At 37.3% G+C, this 20,050-nt stretch overlaps 1 protein-coding gene across 12 annotated transcripts in view; it reads right to left on the bottom strand.

The window, feature by feature from the left end:
- MEF2C (myocyte enhancer factor 2C) overlaps positions 1-20,050 on the bottom strand; it is a 141,669-nt gene that overhangs the window by 109,157 nt on the left and 12,462 nt on the right. For 4 of the 12 annotated variants that reach the window (XM_052775583.1, XM_052775586.1, XM_052775584.1 and 1 more), the window contains exon 1: positions 17,531-18,086. The exons of 2 other annotated variants lie outside the window; for them this stretch is intronic. The gene's annotated coding sequence lies outside the window, so the exon portion shown is untranslated. Of the gene's footprint in view, positions 1-5,785; positions 6,047-17,530; positions 18,090-20,050 lie in introns of those variants that run through there. 6 more of the 12 variants (XM_052775576.1, XM_052775585.1, XM_052775578.1 and 3 more) reach the window with 4 other exon arrangements.

The raw sequence follows: 20,050 nt of genomic DNA, 5'->3' as shown, positions 1-20,050 counted from the left end.
CTAATTCTAATACAAAATACTGAAGAGAGAGGTTTCATTTTATCCCATCAAATGGATGTTTTCTATACAGTAGGAGTCTGCACAAGCAGAGAGCTATAACGCACATCATATTTTCAGCTGCTTATATTCATATTTTAACAGTTAAGTTTTCAAACAACGATAGAATTGTAAGACTTTGGAAACAACAAAGCTATCTGGCTGTTCTTATTTTCACATTTTTTAGCTAACAGAAATAAAAAATTGGAACAGTTATTGAGATAGTGTATTTGAAAGCTTAATAACACTGTCAATTAAAAACAAAAGTTAAGACGGTATTAGCTTTGTCAATTGAGCTGTTTTCAAGATAACTTGGAAGTGCTACTACCAAACGGCTGCTTCAGCATCAGCCATCTTAATACATTTAACATGGTTAATTTTTCTGAATACTACGAAAAGTACATACAAAAATACAGTATCTTTCTTCAAAATAATAAATTCATAATTAAAGCACTGTCTGTATTTTTGCAAAGCACAAATTGTAATAGAAATGGAAACCCATAACAGAATTGACCAGGGAATTGGTTACTGACAGTTTTGTTTGTTGAATATAGTAATTGGATTCAAAATAAATCATTTGTAAGGTATCTCCTGCACTGTATAAATACACATAACTTCTACTTATGAGATTTATGCAGGTGGAGCATGACTGCATACCACAGCCAAACCTGTGTGCTGTTTAAGAGTCAGTGGTCAACTCTGACTCTGACCAGACAGTCCCCTTCTCTCTTAGATTATGGATAAGTATAATTTCTTCTTGAGTAATGTGTTGGTCTTGCATCCTGGGGCAAACAGATAAAAAAAGGGTAAGTGTATTTTTAAAAAGAAAAAATTCCCAAACAAACAGTGCTTTCACTAGGGGCAGTACTAGCCCAAGAAATCCAAGTTATCATTACTGGTGAAAAGCCCTGCTCCATGAATAATACATTTTTGGGGCCAGCTCACATCACAAAAATAGGTTGTCTCTGCTCATGAAAGGTCCACATCTAGGCTGATACAGGAAAAAAATCTGCTTCATACCACTACGGATGGTGGTTTCCCCATTAGAAACAGGGTACTGGCAAAGCACTGGAAAGTATTTTCACGTGAAAAAGCCCGTACTGTTCCACCTTGTGAACAGCAAGAAAATGTAATTTTTTAGTATTGATTTTACCTTAATTTTCCAGTGTATAATCATACATCAAACTAATCCCTTTCATGATAATTTCCAGTTCTTTAAGTTACTGTTAACAGTGTTAGAAAGCATAAAATGCAAACATATACAGGACTTACTGACCTATTCTATGTATTTGTTTATCTGAAGATACACAGGTGTCTTCATACTATCACTTAAGTAACTATCAATATTTATTCCTGAATCATTACTGGGAGACTGAAAATACTAGTCTCTATTCAACAGAGATGAGAGTAAGGGGAATACAAAGCTAAGTGCCCTACTCTTGTGTAAACTAAACCCAGCAGCGTCTATGGAAAAGCAGCTCCCAGCCTATTGTTTTTCTGCTAATCACTTGGTCAGCTTTCCTTATGGATTTGTTTTAGATGGAAGTTATCAGCTATGTATAAAATGAAAAAAAGAACAAAACATCTTGACTTTATATCTTCTCACTTGTGATATATCTACAGCTAAGATCAGCACTGATGTCTGAAACAGACTCTGAAACTGATAAATGTATGGAATACAGTTCTATATAATAAGTCTCCAGCTTTGGAATTTATCATCTGATCTGTCCAATCTGGATGTGTATAAATTTCATCTTTTTTACCATATCAGGTTCCAAGTAGGATCGTGAAGTACCAGGCAAACAGATTTGAGATTTTGTGCTTAGCATTTGGATCTAAAAGCAATGTATCTCTATGCTGAACTGCAGTTCAGTTTGTAGGTTGTTTTTTTACAAAGGGACTATAATTAGTATGCTTAATTTTTCAAGAAAGTGCATTAAAAAAAATCAAGATAAAATACAAGTTGACATAAAGAGCTATTACATTCCATAGTCTTTCATTTGGTCTTTGGCTTCTTTCCTGACACTTTGTAGGAGTCTCAATTCTCATGACATGTATCAGTATGTAAAATCTACCCTTTTAGAAATGTATTAAATTACCCCATTCACTTCTTGGTGCCCAACTTACTAATAGGTGTGGTGGTCCTGTTGTAATCGTGGTCTTAAAAGTGTAATAGCTAAGTGGTAACAGTATTTCTGGAGTTGAACTGAGCCTAGCAATGAAGGCAGCGAGGTAGCAAAAGAAATCATCTGAGGACCCTATTTCCTCTTAGCCTTCTTTTTACATTATGTGTGATAACTGATATACTAAAAATATTTGTCTCTTAGAGATACACATATTAATGATTCCCATCCAAAAATAATTTTAGGATTAATTAAAGAAGTCAGTATTATCTGCAGAAATCCTGGAAAGATCTAGCTTGTAGCAAAAAATAATATTAAAAATATAGTAATGGAAACTAGGGGTTACAGTCATCTCCTAATCCAACCTGTCTATAAAACCAAGAACAAGTTATGTTTGGGATGCTTATACAACAAATATAAAAGTACACACAAAAAGCCACTAAAAAATATTATATTTCTAACCCATAATATAGAAGGACTGTAAGTCTAGAACAACAAGAGAAAGACTTTCATTTTATATAGTAACTGTATATATGTGAATAAAGAGCACCACGTGTTTATGGACTGATTATTTTTATGAGGTCTAACTGTGAAGAGACATTTTGACAGTTTTATTTACAGTGTAAGGCATACCCAGAGGCATGCAAGCATAGTTTGAAAACCATATATATTTGTATATAAAGCACACAGATATATATATATGTACATATGTATAAATATATGTACATGATCATAGGAAGTGATTTTACAGAAAAACCACAAGCCTAGCTAACATGGCAGTCTACCACTGTAGCGTATTTCTAGATAGCCTTTTAAAAATATATATCCTATCAATAACATAAAATCTGGAATTATGTGAGGTACAAAAATATGAATTCAGAGTTTTAAGTATACAAAGGCACTCCCCAAAATGAAACAGTGTTTAAAAATACATCCTAAAAACACAGATCAAATTTCTTTAAATATATTTAATTTATGTTAATGTATATATGCAGCCAAGTCACTAAGCTAATTAAGCTACTTTTTGATTTTGGGAATTAATGGAGATTTCTATTGTTGAAGATTCTTTTTTTTAGCTATAGATAAAAAAGAACCCAGAGACATCAATCCCTCTGAACAAAGTACAATTCAAAGATAGAAGTTAGATCATTAAGGATGAAAATAATAGGATTACAGGCAACATCAGCTTGTAAAACAAATTCTGTTCTTTAATAAACATCTAGTATGCTCATACATATTTAATGTTAACAGTTTTTTAATGGTTTAGGTTGTAACCTTAGCAGCCCAGTGTGGAATTGCTATTGTCATCCCTGTCCTCATTGGGATAAAGGTAGAAAGCAGCAAAGAAGTAACTCAAAGTTATATTTACCAAGTTTGAGCTGCTGATTAATTTTCCTCTGGCAAAGAGGTAATGGGAACACCCCATCACCTCATAAACAGTATTATGCTGGTTAGACACTTTCCATAAAATTTAATTAACACACCAACTCTTCCTACTGAACACTGAGAGGAACTGCAAGACATTCTTAATAGTAAAACTAGCTGCATTTCTTACCCTTCTACCTTCTTTGTTTACCCTGTTTGTTCATACTGTTAATGCCTTGAGGTAGAGGCCATCCGTTAATGTCTATTTGCACAGCATAGGCCCCAGTCTCTGTTAGGACCTGTAGCTGTTACCACAACACAACAGTAAGTGGTAACGTTAAGGTTTAAAGTTTTTTTTCTGTAGACAACAAAGTCCAAACCAGTCAAGTTTAATTTTGCTATTTCTATCTACTCAACCTCTTACCGTACAAGTACTTTGCACTAGAAGGAACACACACCCCATTATACAATATCCTTTTGTATGCTTCATATGCATGCAGGATGCTCAAGACTCCACATTTTTGCATGATCAACAATATTTATAAATTGGAATATAAAATTTAAAAGAAATACCATAATATTTTCTAAAAAAGAGTTGGGAATATTACACTTATACCAGAATGGCCAGGATAACTGCCACCACTTGAAACTGAGGTCTGCCAACGTACTGTGATGATTTCCTATACATTCTTGGCAAATCTGTATTTTACAAACTAGGAATTAAAAAGAAAGCTAAGATGTTAAACAAATACCCTGTTTAACCTGATGCAGAGTAGCCTGGATAAAACCCTATGACTGAACAATATATAAAAAAAATAAAAGGAACGAATTTATTCTCAGTTACTTTTTAGAAAAGAGAATCCTGTGTAAGTGACTACAGCAGCATGTTCTGTCACATTCTTTCCATAAACTGAGCCCTGTCAGTGACAGCAAAACAGATTGTGTGCATCTGCTGGGAATGAGCCAGATGACAGTGGAAGAAACACACATGGATACCTTGGCACAACAACTAAAGAAGAAGAAGAAAAATGGACAGAAAGAAGCAGAAAGTTCTAAACTTTAATTAAAATGGCTCTCTAACAAAAGTGAAGTTATCTAAGAGTCTGTTGCAGACTGTATGCTTTGCTTTAGACTGTAACTTTCCAAAAGCAACTACATATTTATAGTCTACATTGTCTTGTTTACTCCCTATGGTACTCATATGGCCACCATTCCCACGGTGTCTGGGTCCCACAGAATTTGCCTCAGGGAAATACCAAACTCATTCTACAGACAGGGAATTGATGCACCAACAAAGCGAAATCCTCACAGTCACCCAAAATAGGTTCTGGAAGACAGAGTTAAATCCACACTGCCCAAAGCCAGGCTGCCATCCTAAACACTAGAATATTCTTCCTGTGCTTAGCTCTGCTTTCAGACAAAAATACTGTTATACCTAAAATTCACATTAAACACATAACCTCCTAGTACTCTAGCATTACAGGACTAGTGAGCCTGACAAGTTAAATTAGCGTGAATGGTGACTGAATCAGCTTTGCTGTTGCTGCTTGTATCCTCCCAAGTTTTACTGTTGAATATATGGATTGAGAGCCCAAGATGGCTCTAAAACTGCTCAGTGAGTTGCAGTCTTCAGTACAGAAGTGCTACGACAAATAGTGGTAGCTGTGTATTCTCATGTAAAAGGAGAACCTGATCTTCACTAATAGTTAAAAAGCTCTCCCAGATAGTGACTCATCATGGCAGCAGAACTGCATGGTTATGCTCAGGAATGGATTCAGAATTTCTGCTGAGTCTCTAAAAAAAATCTTTTATTTCAGGTGTAAAGTAACTTACATTGTTTCCCTTTTGGTTAATCACTTGGAGATAGAGCAAATAGACATGGAAGCACTTTTCTTTTTTTTTTTTTAAGAAAACAGTTTTTCCATTACAAGGACATACAAACTCTTCTGAATTTTGCTCTGATGTTTTACACACTGTTTTGCTGTATATATCACGAATAAGATGTGACTGCCAGCTGAGTAAAGATTAGTATAGCACCTGATGGTCCGAACAGCTCAAGTAATCAATTTAGATCATCTGGATGCCTTGTGAGGCCAGTGGTCTCAGCCTGTTATGTATTCCATATGCAGTGACTATCTAATATTCTGATGGTACTTCAGAATCACATTAGTAAAATGGAATGACTTGATATTTATAAAACTCATATATATCATTACATAGTACAATAAACATCCAGCAGACAGAAGCTGACATATACTCGCCTAGTCTGAGAAAAGCTCTAGAACAGCGTATAATGCACCTTCATGTTCCATCTCATTTCAGGATGTGTGAATGGCAGCCGCACATGTACAGACTTTAACCTCCAAGAGGGACTTTGAAAACTGCTTAAGTCTGCTTATAATGTTCTTGATCAAAGAAGTGGTAGATCTCTACATATTCTTCCAAGTGTGGTCCGGAAGAGAAGATAAGGAGATCTTCTTTTGAAATGTTCTATTCAAATGGTACCTTTGTTTCTAATGAGTCTGGAAAAAGAGTCAGAATGGAACTGAGAAAAAGAGGTGGATGTTAATTAACAGCATGAATGATAATTCAGTATATAAAGCAGTTTTTAGTAGGTCATCAAGTCAGTGGAGTTATGCTAGAATACACGAGCAAAGGACATAGTTTCATATATTCACTTACATCTGAAATACTGTTGAATAAATATATTAATATCTGTGGATGTAAGTTCTCTTTGTGAAATCAGAATTTCCCAATTATAGTCGAAAGAAAAGAAAAAAGCAGCACATTTTTACAACTTACAAGCTGTTTCAAGTTCTTGGATAAATACTAGTCAAGACTGAATATCGGCACAACTTTTTAACCAGAGTTGTTATTCTTCTTCATTAATTCAAGCATAATAATGTGGTCAGGAAGTCAGGTTTGGATTCACACCCACATATTCAACAGGCACATTAACTGTACAAGAAACTGGCTGAAGAGGCGTGCATGCTAGGCCACAAGGTCTTTCCTAAAGGACCACCCAAGCTCTGCTGAAGATGACTGAGAACATGCACATAATGGTTATTTTTGAACTATTCGTACTCATAAAGGTTTACTAAACACTCTTAAGTAGCCTGAACAATTTATCGCACCCTGAAGCTGTACTTCCTGTCTCAACCAACCTATAATCAATCCATTACTCATTTACAGAATGCTCGTTGTCCTTGTATTCAAACACCTCTTCATGTTTCTAACTCCTATCCTAGATTTCAGAGCTTTGCTAGGCATGGTATGTCTCAGTTCAAGAAACAAACTCAAATGAAAGAATGAGGCCACTAAAAATTATGAAAGACTGACACAGAGGTATTTATGAAAGATCTAGTTTCACATATTTAGATGAATACACTCGTAAAGATAAAACAAAAGGCACTTTCTTCTTATACATTGTATTTTATAAAGTAAAATCAAACTTTTCAGACAATGCAATAGGGAAGATGTCATGGAATTGGTTGTTTAAACTAGTTTTAAGCTATATTACAGATTAGAAACACAGAAAGGCTTATACTTTTTGAGTGAGAGAGATAAAGGAGCACAAGAGACCAACTCAACAGCTAAGGAACTATGGCAATCCAGTGAAACATGACACAATTACAGCCCTTCATTTGATGAATATTTAATTATCTATACAAAAATGGGATGGCCTCACATTTGGAAACTGAGAGTAGCTTTCTCCCAGAATATTCTACAGCCAGCTGATCAAGGACCTTTCCAGAAAGACAGAATTGTCTTTTCTGAGAACTGCTCTAAATTAAGGGTAGGAAGTATTTCAAATCAGGTTTCTCAAATCCTGAATTTCTGCTATAAAAGTTAAACCAGTGCTTATAAAGAATTTATAGACTTAATCTGGGGATGTGGATTCCGGTAGACAACAGGACACAGCAAAATAAAACCTAAATTCCCCTTTTTCATGTTGCCTTAAGTCCTTTCTAATTATGTGGATAGATCCTGGCATGGTGAATAGATTTTAGCTTTTACAGCATCTCAGTAAAGTTGCCAATTTTCATCCATGTTTTGCCCTTGGAGAACTAAGACATTGCATAACAGACTTGAACCAAAAAAAGAAGTTTGCAGCTGCATTTAAAATTACATTTAGGGGTTCTGAGTCCCTTTCTTATATTGTATGTATCAGACTGTCATGCAGCTTCTGCACTTCATTTGTAGACTTTTTTACCTTGCATCTGTTGCCTCAAATAAAGTTCATGTGTCTTTTTAGGGGTGATGATTAGGGAATTGTATGTTAAAGATACACAATATATTTTAAAAATTCCCCCTTTAAGTTTTGGAATTCATATTGAAGAATTCTGCTCCCTGGTCTTGGAAATCATCACTGACGGGTTGCATGTGGCGCTGGAGATTATTATGTTCAAGAAACTTGTTTAAATTTTGGAGCACACTTTGGAACTGAATGTGCTGTTAGGTTCACTTTTTCAATAGAAAACCTGTATTTTGATCTTAGATATCTAGTTTAGATCACAATATATTCAAAACGTGCACTGTGAACAAACACGATAGTAGGTATTTATTTATCTGTTCCGCGTTTAAGATTAGCATTTAGACAAACATATGAAAATAGAATGCTGCTGATTATTTTTTTCACAAGTATCAGCAGGGGAATCTCACAAAACTGTACATCTGTAGACTCCTTGTGATTTTGAAGAGGCCTTTTTGATATATCTGCATTGTATTTTGAACTTATATCTATCAAACATGGAAGCTGTAGTTTTAGGATGATGTTTATTTCACAGAGCAATCTTCTGATCCATTAGTGGAACAGCTTCCTCTTTCTGATCACATCTGGAAAACAGTAGAGCAAAAGGAGAGAACAAATACTTTCTTCCTGACCATCCTCAAAATTACTTTTTATCAGAAATCTGTAGAAGTGCTATTCCACGTCCTGTTTGGGGTAGTCAAAATAGTGATGGTGTCACGACAGGTTCGCCTTTAATCATATACAGAAAAATGTGGTAGAACATAGTGCTACTGCTTTACAGATGACATTTAGCAACTTGTAACAGAAGGCAGCACCAGAAAATCACCACTTGTCCAGATACATGACAAGTACTGCTCTTCAAAGCAGACCCGAGTATCTTTCGTGTCATGCCTCTTTGCTGGATCAGATATTGCTTCATATTAAGTGACAAAAAAAGAAAAAAAAAGTTAAATAAAGAACACACTCTGTCTCCATTGAGAAATCCTTGTGCTCTCAAGTATTTTTCTAAAGGATTAGCAGGGGAAAAAAAATCCTAATAGCAATAAAACACCATGCAAAAATATCACTTCTTCTATTGCTTTCTTTGTCATAAGGATTTGCATTATGCCTATCACCACCATATCTCATCCCTGATGGATTTTTTTTAAAAACATGGAATTCCAGAAAAGATAGTACTAAGTATGCCTGCAAGATGACTATTCTGCTGATCACCACAGAATGTAATACTGAGCTTGTGACAATATCTACTGGAAACATAACTGAACTAAATGTAATGTTCTGGATGGCGATTTGAGTATTGGAACTGTGACTGAGGATAGATTCTCATTTTGCTTTGTCAATATCAAGTTTTGGAAAACCCACAAAAATATTAGTCCAATTTTCAACCTGTGTGCCAAGAATATTATAGGAAATGTAGAAGAATATTCTTCTGTTTCTGTCCTATGCACAATCTTTTTTATTGCAGCGTCACCAATAAAACAGAAACACCAGATCCTGTTGTTATCCCAGTGAAGATATGCAGATTTCTACCTACGAAGGATATAGGTAGGCATTCTCTGTTTCTGTACATGTAATTATGAGCAGTTCTGCTTTAGTTAGGCAGCTTGCCAATCATTCCATCATGTTTCCTTTCAAGATAAAAATGGAATATTATTTTCCAATTAATACACATTTTTAAATGTAATTTTAAATTATTTTCAATTGCTAACAAGTCACATAAGTAAGAGTACTAGTAATCTAGCAAGCCTGCGTTATATTTTTTTTTAACGTGTGCTCCCAAGAACATTAATGAAATTTTGCTTCATCCTATTTAGTTTTAAATGAGTGTACCAGGCCATAGGCTCTTACTAACATTTATGGTCATATTTCTGATCCCTAAAATTTATGTATGTGTGTTTTGGATAAAGTTGTACATTTTGTATGCCACTGCAAGGATGCATTCCCTGGCTCAGTATTCTGACATTAAAAATGTGTCATGTAGAAGTTTGGTAAGTGTGCAGTTTCACACTTATTTCATATATTGCAGTGGGGTAATAAGCTGGGTTTTTTCTTATTCTGCTGCTATATCAATTCTTTGTCTGCGTCTTACACACATAAGCAAGATAAAGGAAAAAATGACCATTTCTCCAGGATTATGTGGGCAAAACAGGTTCTCATGAAATACTGCTTCAAAAATCAGTTCCTTATAGGTATAGAACACATTTAAACAATCATTGTTATTATTTTGTTAAGGCTGTTGCCCTACGTCTGCAACAATTAAGGATTATTCATAGCAAGATGAATTCTATACACTTCAACAGGAAATCTGTTTGAAAAAACTCTGCAAGATAAAGGTTTTAAGTTCAACTACCGTGTATTGTCCACTATTCTCCATTTGCATACCATCTTACCAAACAGTCCGTAGCCACATTTTTCCTAACCTTCCTAAAAGCCTTCCTCCTTTTTTGCTGTTTCTCCCACTTCTTATATTCAGTATAGGCAGAAGCAACATTCAGGACACAGATGGACAGAGATAAAGCAGGCCTGAGGATAAGTGTAGAGAACATACTGTCTCCTGCTGGTTTCACTGAATATCTTCAAACTGTACTAACTTTTTCTACAAACTGCCCAGGCATTCCCAAGGGTTACGGCAATCAGAGGGGAGTTCCTGGCAGTGCATGTCTGAAACTAAAATGCCATGTGCTGGCATGGTCACAGGATGGTCACAGAACCTCAGTGTCCTGTTGTTTCTCTACAACACCCCCCCATCTTTAGGGACAGCTTTTCCACCCAACTCCAATGAAATGATTTAAAACAATCTCCACTGAGAAGTCCATATGGAATTTTTAAATGAAAAGTACCATAGTCTAGCTTCTTACACTGGTGGATACGTTCTGGAACATCTTAATTTCTGTAATGACCTGACAATAACTAAATTATTTGGATAAAATAATGCAGCTTTATTTCAAAAATAATGTCATATCATAACAAATTTGTCAGTAGGGGGACGATTTTATTAGAAATCAAATAAATAGCACATGCTACTATGTCACTTGTTATTTATATTACTGAAATTAATGTTTCATGTGGACAATGTTCTGCATTATGTTTACTTTTGCAGATGTGTTTTATAAACAATTTCACAATCCTCCCTCCTTGTCCTTTGTACATACTTTGCTAACGGCTATTGATTGACTACTTAAAAGTAAATAGTGAAATTTAACTAAGCATGGGTTCCACAAATGGCATGCATCCTGTATCTATAAAAGCAAACATAAATAATGTTATTTCTACTTCAGTTTACTTAACTGTACATCTTGTGATTATAGGATGAGAGATAAAAAACAGTAATGTCTAAAGTGAATTCCAGTACTGGCATTTGGTTAACAATAGTTTTCATGATAAACTTCACTTAAACAACTATACAGTTGAAGAAACAGTCAGAGAAGACCTGTTAGGTTGGATTCTAACTTTCATATCAGCAGTGCTTTATAACCTGGGAAAAGGAGGCAGAGGAGCTTTATGCCATCTGTTCCATTCCATCCCTAATCTGTGGGCTGCCTTATGCTTAACTTAAATGAAGGCAGCAGATACTGACTTTCCAGGACCTGCTGTATTGGCCAGGATCTCTGAAGCTCTCTCTGCTCGAACTCCTGCAGCCCTCCAACGGCAGGGAAGGTGGCAGAAGACAGAGATAAGTACATCTACCCTGCTGAAGCAGGTGACTGTAAAGTCACCTGTTCAGGGAATTACAAAAGGGGCCTAGGCTACAGACCTCACTGGTGTGATTACTGAATCCGTCTTGCACGAGAGTGTATTCCATACAATATGAAAATAAACAATTCTCAGATAATTTATCCAGACCTGGTTCTAAATAAGTCAGGTAATGTACTTCTAGAACTCCCTAGGACATATTTCTGCAATCTAAATGTATTTAGTTGTTAAAAAAAAAGGGGGGGGGGAATGCTTAGTGGAGTTCTGTTTAGCTGTATTTCAGAGTAATAGTCCTACACTTGAACTGCCTTAAAGGTTGTTTTTCTCTGTGCTTCCCTCTATTTCTCTGGCAAATTTACTTTCTCTTTGCAAGAGAAGATGCAATGTAACTATATGAGAAAATTCTATCACTTTTGCATGTTAACTTTCCTGGCTGAACAACGGGTCCCATTTGCATACTTTGAAATACTTTCAAGATACAAGGAAGTTTAAAGGCTAGGATACTATCTGATATTTAGTGGCTTAAATAAACAGCAGACCTCGGAAAGGTCTTTTTGCAGTTTAAAACTAATGGGAGAAAAATGTGATACTAACAGGGCTGATGGCAGAACACAATCCTAAAACCTGCATTTTTTATATATTCTAAGATGAAACACTAATTCGCATGACTGAGATCTGCATGTATAGATTTCTCTCTCTGTATTCAGTGGGAAACAATTATTTTATCTGTAAGCAGGCACCTAAATTTACCATAAGTGCATTGAGAAGAAGACACAAATTTTTATTACCCATATTAACTGGTAAACTTATGACTTTTTAATTGCAAAATCATTTTAATTCTCTTTAAAACTTCCTTAGTAGACCAAGTATCTAGTAATTCCACTGCTTTTCTTGAAAGTCTTAGAATAACAGGCTATATTTCCAATGTCATCATTAAATTGATCTCATACTTTACATAAAACTGTGCGACATTAAAATGTGCAAAACTGCACTCAGCCTTGGCTGCTTCTTTATCATTGTAAGACTGTATCTGACAGTTCAGATATACAGCTGGGGCCCAAAAGTTGTATTTTGTCACACTGATGCTAGGTAACTTTTTTAAAATTACACCCTCCCATCAAAAAAATAAAATACTCTGCTGTTGTATGATATAAATCTAATATAACTGAATGTGTTTTCAGGTATTCATGAGTTATATGGCCAGATTGAACTTGCCAGAAAAGGACACTGTATTTCAGTCTTTATCACTCCAAGCTCCGTTTCAATATTTTATGCACATGAATTCCTTTTCAAAAGTACTGAGAATCTACATCTACAGTCAAAAGTGTAAGGTGCACGTTTTGCACATTTGAAGGCTGTCTTAATACAGTTTTCTTGCTTATACAGCAGTAAAATAACCAGGAACAATTACAAAATGTGGTAACTTAACTATTCTTCAAGGACTGTAATGAGCGAGCATGTCTCAGGTTAGTCTTTTTCATCTTATTTGGCTGTGAGCTACTCCAGGATTTTTCAAACATTTCTATAACTGCATTTATTGCCTATTTCCAAGGGCTTACTTTTCTAAACATGCTACCAAAATCTTTAAAATTCCCATTTGAGCCTCATAATACATTGTTGAGAAGTTAGTGTACTGCACATAGGAAACAAAAGGAGAAAAACTTTACATATAACACAAACTTTTCAAAATACAGCTAGGCAAAGCTAGAATTAAAGAAAATCAAAATGTGCTTTCAGTGTCCATTAAGATGAAACATCTGAATTTACAGGAGTTTCCTGTCTGATTATAATAACACACACAAAATTAAATACATAAATATTAATTTTATGTATCACATAAGATGAAGACAATGAAAAAAACAATGTTTACATTTATGGTTGACTCATTAGTGTTTTATTATGTGAAACACTAGGAGGCATCAGTTGGGTAAAAAAAAGAGTTCTTCTTTTGAAAAATGGTAAGAAATTAGCATAGAAGTTACCAGCTTGGAAAGTTTCATACTTCCAAATGTTAAACGCTGTATGTTATAACTAAATTATGCAAATAGCCGAAACTCTCTATTCTCAGTGATAAATCACATATTTAATAATATAGGAACAACATTTAATTCCTAACTCTTTTCAAACCAGACTACTATGTTCACATACGCAACATGAAGTATAGTTTTACACCATATTACGTTTTTAAAAATAAGAGAATAGAGGTAAACTAAGATGATTTACTTGTTCCTCAGTATTCTACTTTTTGATAAATCTGCAAAGCCCTGACATGTTTTATGCACTCTCCTCTGTACGTAAGCTCTTAATAGAGTAAGTGCAGTGAATTTAGTATAGTCCTAGGCACTTTTAAGAACTTTTAATTGCTATTACAGAGCATCATCTAGGCAAAAATGTTTTTAAAAAATCCCAGGCTAATCATCTACTGCATATTAAATACCCTTCCCAAAAGAGATGAATTAAATGGCATTTTTAAAATTTGTATAACAATTCTACAAGTGGCTATACCTTTTACTATAAAGTCATACGAAACCAGTAACGTCAAAATTGAGTTTTCCTTCCTTCGAATTGCATTTAACAATGACTAAGCAACAGAGTTATAGTTGTCTTATAAAATAATCAATTGAAATTGAAGTGTGCCTTGCCATGCTGCAGCAATCAGCTTTTATCTCTGCCCAATCAAAATGACATGTGAACTGCCTAATCCTTCTTTTGTAAGGCACATAAGACTTTGTTGTCACTGTTGGTTTTGTGAATCGCCTCTATAAGCTGGTCTGATTTCCTAAAGATGACAGATTCTAGTGAATAGACAAGCTCTACTGCACTGCAGTCAATGAGACAGTGAGATTAGAGTGGAGGACTGAAGACACCAGCTTTTAATCACCTGTCCACATGCAACATTGGCCATCAGTTCTGAGAAAATTACCTTAAAGCTGGTCAGTGGACCCAAATAATTCATTTAAAAATAGAAAATTAAAAATTTAAATTTTTCAATTTTTCACTTGCACCATCAGTTGTGTTTGCTGACCGGAGTTCTTCTAAGCCCATTTTGTTTCGGAAAAAAGATTCAAAACTGTATTTCCATCCTTTTCAAATACCAGAATACTAACCTTACTCTTAAGCTTGAAGTTTTCTAGCTGTTTGAATTACACATGCAATTTTTTTTTATTTTATCCCTAAGTCGCCATAGAGCCTAAATAAGGATGTAGCAAAATCTCTCTGCTGGTATCATACAGCAAAATTTAAAAATCTTAAAATACATCACAAATATAACTGCTTTGGTTATTCTTCAAAATGCTGAAGCAGAGACTATAAACTCCTTGAAATTATATAGCACCTTATTTATGTTCATCTTCATAATCAGCGTTTTCAAAAGAATACCACTACATCTTACTTGATTTTTGGACAAAATATCATGTAATTTAGAATAATGATGTCCAACAGGTAAAAATGGAGTCTACGTATCAAAACCCAAATGCTTATTCTTTCAAGCACCTAATAGCAGTTAATGACTTCTTGCTCAATGAGATATAGAAATATCCTTAGCTGTCTCTGAAGATGAACTGAACTATTCTGGTGAACAATAAATTAACCTGTTACAGAGAAAAGTAAAATTAAAAGAAATGAAGTTGGCAAAAGTATTCTATTCACAACTTCTGCTCAGCTCCTAAGTTTCTGTGTAGTTATATATATCTACTAAATAGTGAGCTATCAAAATCTTTCAGAGGTAAACTTTTGGAAAAAGCTTCAGAAAGCTTCATTTCTCTTTGTCTATAGTATTTTAGATGTTTTAAAAACCAGAGCCATTTAAGAGAGGAATCTCTGTTTCTGAGTATACATGTTGCAGGTACACAAATTAAGAGTGTTTATAAAAAAATAAGAACATTTTTCTTATCCTATATCAAAGGAAAACTCACAGTAGGTAAGTATTTGTATGAATTTTCTTATGACGCTCCAAAACCAGCAGCTCAGGAACGTAACTCTAAAAGACTTAATCTCACACACTGTTCATCATTTAGTACGAATTTCTACAAGGCTCTTAAGCCTAAATTTCCTTTTTTCTTGGTCAGGTAATCTTAAGAGGATACAGACATATCTGATTCTTGCATTCATTTATAGGACATCGAAAGTGACATTCTTTACATCTCTGCCCTAAGAGAGCTATGGGACAGGCAAGAAGTTTAGGACGCCTCAGGGCCTGATCCTGTAAATTGTTATTCCTGTGACTTGTTCATTTTCACACAAGTAGTCTCAGCATTATCAGTCAGACTAGTTGTGTAAGTACTGTTTGCATAAAAGAAGGTTTTCATGTTCAGGTCCCAAGAACTATCTTCTCATACTAGCTGTGTAGGGCATATTAGTACATATATCTGTAAACAGCAAGTTTTTAAAATAAAAGGATGTGTACTACAAGGAACATGGACACCCTGACTTAAGGGCCATTCTCTTCAGTTCCTCTTTAGAGAATTTTTCCATTACTTCCAAAGGCACTTAAGTGTTAGGAGAGACTTCAGTGTTAAGACCTGATAGGAACTATGCATTCATTAATATAGAATGAATAATATAACACGTATTTTAATAAAACTGATAAAGTAAGAAAGTCTTGTGGGTTTTTTGACTTCGTGTCAGGTACCTAAAATCATGTAACAAAACCAGTTCACAAAATAACAAATCCCCAAAGTGGCCATTTGCCTGAGCGTTTGAACTGGAAATCAGTATGTATGTAATACAGAGGTTAGAACTGGTTCACAGGTGGTTATATTTCCATGCCCTGCCAAGCCTCTAGGGATTAGAGTTATTATACTCCGTACAAACATCTTTACTCTTCAACCACAATACCCGGGAAAGTGCCAATAAAAGAAATCTAATCACATTTGCATCTAAAATAATTGGTTTATCATCCATCTTGTAGTTCTTTTAAAGTGAAGGTACGAAACTAGGACATTTGTGATTAAGCTGATTGTCAGATATGTGCTAGGAAAATGCACTTTGTGTCAAAACAATTCTTTTCTGATTACCAGTAAAATACTGGCAAAGTGCCCTTCTCTGCTTAATTCTCTTAAATCTTTAAAGTTGTGTATGACAGTATTTGATTTCAGGATGCAGGTATTTGCTAATAATAATTATTATACACAATAAAGAAAACAGAACTCTTCTATAAAAGACAATGCTTAGGTTCTCACAATGATTCGTGAAGTTTTCTTTTTTTTTTTTTTTGAGAAAAGGAATTATGAGCTTGCCTTTATACTTGTTCTGTTTTTCAGGCTGACAGAAGGTCACACTAAGTTTTATAGGAAACACTAAGTATTACAGTTACATAATGCACCAATAGTCTTATAAGTCCATCATTTACATTAAACTTTATCTTAGCCTGTAAGTAACTGTACTGCAACTAAACCAGCCGTTTTGTAAGGCTGATTAGCTTTACTCCCCTGCGTTAAAAAACGTAAAGATTACTCAAAGTACTATGTAAAGCCCAAAGCATACTATCCCAAAAGAGGTTTGCAGCCCATGACTTAAATTCCCACATCAATGCAAGGGGTCTTTCCATCTCAAACGTAAGTATTCAAATGAAAGATGCACAAAGTTAAACACTTGCAAGCATACATTACCTAACCTCAAGAACTGAAGAGGCTATGATACAATGAAGTTTAAAGAGCATTTCACCTAAACTGGATTGTTTCCTTAGTCTGATAAATTAGGGTGCAAGCACCACAAGGTCATAGCATTTGGTGAACTATTCAAATCAAATCAGATTTGAACACTTCACAATATCAAGCATACAAATGATGTAAGCTAACTTCATCAAAGTTTAAACACGTATGACACTGAAAGAGACAAGTCAGCAATAATTTACTAGACAGCGATTTAACTACCTTACTTGTCTAAAAAGTTACTTTTAAGCAATTGCACAATCATACACTTAAAAAGTCTGCAAGCAACCTCACTCCCAGTCCACATACAATGACTGAAACATTCTTCAAACGCAATAGGAAATGTACATCGGGCTTTTGTACCATGCCCGCTGTATTTTATTCCGATGCTGAATTTCACTGGTACTTACATTATAAACATTTAGCTGTTTGGATGATCAGACTAGTCCTTGAGATATTTTCCTTTCACAGGAAAAAGAAAAAATCCCTTTACTTCTTCCAGCCTTAAATATTCACCACCTGGTTCAACATGCAGCCTCCTTGAATCACACACACAACCTTCAAAGTCAATCCAATAAGCAGCCAGAAGATGTCTGGGGTGTGTGTGTGTGTGTGCGTGCGTGTGTGTGCAGCGGGGAGGAGGAGAAAGTGGCTGAGCTGCTGGTCGGATTAAAAGTAGCCGGGCTCGTCCTGAAAGCGTCCAGGAAGGAAGTGACAGCAGGCGAATGGGAACAGGCGAGCAGCTCACAGCCTTTGTAATGTCGCGGAGGGGAAGGGGGAGGCGAGGAAGGGATTCAAACTACACGCCTGATGAGGTGTCCTTTTCTGCTTCGCTCCCTCTTCCTCCCTTTTCTTCTCCTTCTCCGCGTCTCTATTTCTCTCTCTCTCTCCCACAATCCCAAACGAATGACTCTCTCCTCCCGAGCTGGAGAAATAATCAGTTTCACTCTTGCAAAAAGGGGGCGGGATCAGATCCCGAAAGCGTTTTAATAAAACAAACATAGAGCAGCAGCAGCGGCAGCAGCTCCCTTCCTTGCCCCTCTAGTCTAAACTAGATTGATAAATTACTCCACTACACTACTTTAATTATGTATATGGTATGCAGAATAAATCACTGAACATCAGCACCTCAATCAAGCACTTTTTAAATGATAATTGCATCTTGGGTGAATCAATCTTGCCATTCCTGACATTTTGCTAATTTTAGTTGTACGGTGGGGGTAATGGCACATGCCACACGCGCACCTAATGACAATCCTTTATTACGCCGAGCGAAGACAACACGGCCAGCCGGTGCGTATCTTCCCCCTCCTGGCGAGGGACAGCAAGCGTGAGGACGGCGGATCGCTGCCACGGCCGGGGGCCGGGGGGGGGGTGGTGTGGCGTATGGGGTGTGTGGAACGGGCAGCCCCAAGGCTGCACGCCGCGTCCTCGGCCGGTGGGCTCGGGCAGGGCCGCCCGCTTGCCGGCGGCGGCGGCCGGGTGCGATCCCAAGCAAAAGCGGGGAGCTCCGGGACTCCTGTCGCAACCCACCCGCGCCCCGCGGGCACCCACCGCTTCGCTCCGCTCCGCTCCTCTCCTCTCCTCCACCGCCGGGGTGCCTTCGGGCGGGAGGGAGGGAGGGCAGGGGAGGGCGATGAGCGGGGCCGGGGGAGGTCGGCGGACCCGCGGCCGTCGCCCCTGCCACCGCAGCGCGGGGGGCCGCTGACCCGCCGCGCCGCCTCCGGAGCCGAGCGGGGCTGCGGGCCTCCGGCGCCCGCCTGCCCAGCTCCCCGCACCTTTGCCGGGCTCCGGCCCTCAGCGCCCGCCTGCCCAGCTCCCCGCACCTTTGCCGGGCTCCTTCTGCGAAGCCCTCCCGTCTGGCTTAAACGGCCCAACGTCCCGAACTCATCGGGCTTCGGCTCCCGCTGCGGGTGGGTTATCCCCCCCCAACCCCCCGGGGCGCGGAGTAGGAGCGATCCTGGTGGCAAAGTTTGGGGCACCCCAAAGGGGAATGCTGGCCAGATAAAATCCCACTCGCCTCCTCGCGCGGGTCCCGCTGACGGCCGGCCGCCGGAGACTCTTGTCAGACTTACCCGCAGAAATGCAGCATTACCAGCATGCTGTGTGAAAGGACAGGACTTTTTTTTTTTTTTTTTCATAGGCTCATTTGCTTTTAAAACTGGACTGAAAGGACTGTACTGTATGGGAGCTTGAATCCAAATTAAGCACATGCAGTAATTTGTGAGTAAAACTGGACTTTGCAGACACTCGCTTTAATTTCCGTGTAGATAGCCAACTTTTACGATCCTTCGAGAGCAGCAGGGGAGTTTATAAAAGCACAGACCATTATTTTTATGATAGATTAAGGCACTGCAAATAGGAGCAGCACGTGTGATAAAACCAAACGACTGAATTCAAACAACAGTGATAAATATCTATTTGGTTTATTTTAATACAAGTCCTTGGTCTTGCAGCCTTTTCCCCTATAAACATCTCATTGGGCCACTGACCTACTTCCCAAGTTCCGTTTTTGACAGTGAATAAATGCCTTTTCAGTTCAACTGTACTTCTTAAAACACAGATGCTCAAAGCACGGTCAGAGCAAAACGACGGTAAGGCAGCTCTAACAAGCACCCTGCAATTGCTCTTGACACAGATCCCTAGGGAATGCCCTTTAGTGACTTCGGGTCTCATCATGCCCTGCTCTGCCTTGGTGAGATTTAGATACAGAGTGGACAACTCTCACTGGACGGACAGTTACACACTACAAATGTTCCCACAACAACGACAGTAATACTGATGTGCCTAGAGCCACCAGGCAGCCAGACACCAGCCAAGCACATTGTGTACGGTGGTGAGAGGCACATATGCTCGGCAGTGTCAGCAGCAGAGCCCGAGTAACGTTGGGGAAGAAACACTTTCTCAGCCTCAGGTTTGGCATCAAGCGC

This window comes from Harpia harpyja, chromosome Z (assembly GCF_026419915.1).
Source record: "Harpia harpyja isolate bHarHar1 chromosome Z, bHarHar1 primary haplotype, whole genome shotgun sequence".
Taxonomy (NCBI): Eukaryota; Metazoa; Chordata; class Aves; order Accipitriformes; family Accipitridae; genus Harpia; species Harpia harpyja.
Note: the sequence above shows the minus strand (reverse complement) of the source record. Positions and strands in the feature narration are given on the sequence as shown.